General features: G+C 41.3%; 1 non-coding gene across 1 annotated transcript; it reads left to right on the top strand.

The window, feature by feature from the left end:
* Positions 1-762: 762 nt before the first annotated feature.
* Positions 763-869, top strand: LOC120074790 (small nucleolar RNA R71). The gene has a single exon (XR_005481072.1). It is a non-coding gene; the product is annotated as a small nucleolar RNA R71 (small nucleolar RNA).
* The last annotated feature ends 1,465 nt before the right edge of the window (positions 870-2,334 follow it).

The raw sequence follows: 2,334 nt of genomic DNA, 5'->3' as shown, positions 1-2,334 counted from the left end.
TCCTTCTCGTTAACCCCAGCATTGCGAGAGAGCTTAGTTGAGCTTGGCAACGCTCCTTGTGGTCTATTTTTTAGATCGCCCGCAATTTATCCCATTTGAAATTCGAGATTTCTAATGGATGTAGCTTGATTCTGAAGCACAGATTCATTTTTCTCAATATACTCCTTCAGCAAGCTCTTTAAAGACGAAGATTGCGATGGTTATGAGCTGCTAGCTTAGCTTTGCGCTGGACCGTTGTTTTACGGGAGAAATCTGGGTGGCCCTCCTTTTTGTGCCACAGGTTGAAAGCTTTGTTGTTGATTTTTTCACGCAAAATTTAGGTGGTTTCGCTACCCGGGGTTATATGTATTGAAATAGGGATTATCTCTCATGAAGAATATCGACTACGGGTTTGTTGGGCATTCCTCCATCTGGTGAGCATCACCGCAAATGACATAACTAGCGGTCATTTGAGTGATTGTGCTGACCTGCCCTTTCTTCGCTTCCGTATTATTAATTGTGATGTCTTGTATTAAACTCATCATCGCAGTCATTTGATTTTGTAGGGATGCGATGGCCCCATTGTTTGCGTCATTATCTTTAATTCTTAATCTCTTATCGTTTTCCCTCCAATCCTCGGGATTTTTGGAAATGCGATCAAGTATACTTCTAGCCTCCTCATATGTTTTGTCGAGCAGACCACCAGCGGCTGCCGCATTGGCAGCGGTTTGTGAAGATGGATTCAATCCTTGGTAGAAAATCTCCATTTGTACGCAGTCTGGTAAGCCATTATGTGGACAATCTCTTACTAGCCGCTTGAACCTCGCCCAAGCATCGCTGAGTGATTCGTCATCTTCTTGTTCAAAATTTGTTATTAATTTCCTTCTCCTAGCATTCTCAGTTGGTGGAAAATACTTCTTCCTAAACTTTTCCACCACCTGTTCCCCGAAGTTATCTCTCTCGATTCGAGATAATATGCCCATTTCCTCGCCTGATCACACAAAGAAAAGGCAAACAGAGTTAGTCGAACTTCCTTAGTTGAGATATTCGGGAACAAGAAAGTGTTGTAGATTTCTATGAAGCTCTGGAGGTGGGCGTGCGGGTCTTCGCCATGCCTTCCTTCAAACTGCCCAGCAGCTTGGATCATTTGCAACATTACCGGCTTCATTTCAAACCTCGATCCATCTAATGCCGGCCACCTGATTCCTTGAGAGAAATCATAGAGGTTAGGTGACGCATAGTCCTAGATGGGTCTATTGCGGTCATTCGCCAAAAGGATGGGGTTGGCCATTATATTATTCGCATTAACGACCCTTGCATTCGGTTGCTCCGCCATTCTTGATGTTCCTTCTTGTTGTTGTTGGCAGTCTCTTAATCTTCTTCTAAATGTCCTCTCAATCTCCGGGTTGTAATTCACAAGAGATTGAGAATTCTGCAAAGAAACCAAAAAAATTACCATTAGCAAACTATCTTGCCAAAGTACCCGGCAACGACGCCAAAAACTTGATGCTTGTATTTATGAAGTGGAAATATGGATGTTATGAGTTGATGGAATTGCGTTGTGCACTCAAGTTTCTCCAGCGAAATCCAAGTGTAAATTCCTCTGAGTTTCCTGGTAAGACCAGGGTCGAATACAGGGACTTAAATAGTATGCGGTTGTAGTTTTTATAAAGACTTTGCGGTAACCGGATAAATAAATAAACAGTTGGGTTTGTTATTTGCGTTTATGAAAAAGAAATAAACAAATTCGGTGGAGTTGAGAAAAGACAGTTGTGTTGATAGATGCAATGAGTATGCGATGAATGAGTTGAAAAGATCTTTAGCTAGCGTTACTTGGGAATGCGTCAGACTATGCGATCATGTTACAACTATGCACAACAAGTCATTTTCCAATGTAAATGCGATGCTCCTAAATCTTGGACGCCAATGTTGCAAAATATCCATAGAGCTCATGCCTAAGTCTCTACTCTTGTCCTATGTGATGATGCAAAATGTATGAAAGCAAGGTGACCGCATACGATCATATCCTATCTCTAGGATACATGCGATACCTTGATAACAAATAGTGCTCATTCCTAATTGCCTATCTCTTGTATTATGCATTCTAATCTGACTTTCCTGAGCCTAGATTCTGACCTGACCTTCCCAAACCTAGATCCTGTCCTTAAACTACCCTTCCGAGTATCCCTAATGAACGAATGAAGCATACATAAACAAGATAATTGAAAAGAATGAAGATTCCCTAGTTGTGCTAGCTAAATGCTTCTCATCCCATTCAACTGATTTAGCTACTCATGCGTGAATAGCAGAGAGTGAACAAATATAGAGAAAGAAATTCCATTTTCATAAATGTGT

This window comes from Benincasa hispida, chromosome 3 (assembly GCF_027475165.1).
Source record: "Benincasa hispida cultivar pf3 chromosome 3, pf3_genome.v1.1, whole genome shotgun sequence".
NCBI classification, from domain to species: domain Eukaryota; kingdom Viridiplantae; phylum Streptophyta; class Magnoliopsida; order Cucurbitales; family Cucurbitaceae; genus Benincasa; species Benincasa hispida.
Note: the sequence above shows the minus strand (reverse complement) of the source record. Positions and strands in the feature narration are given on the sequence as shown.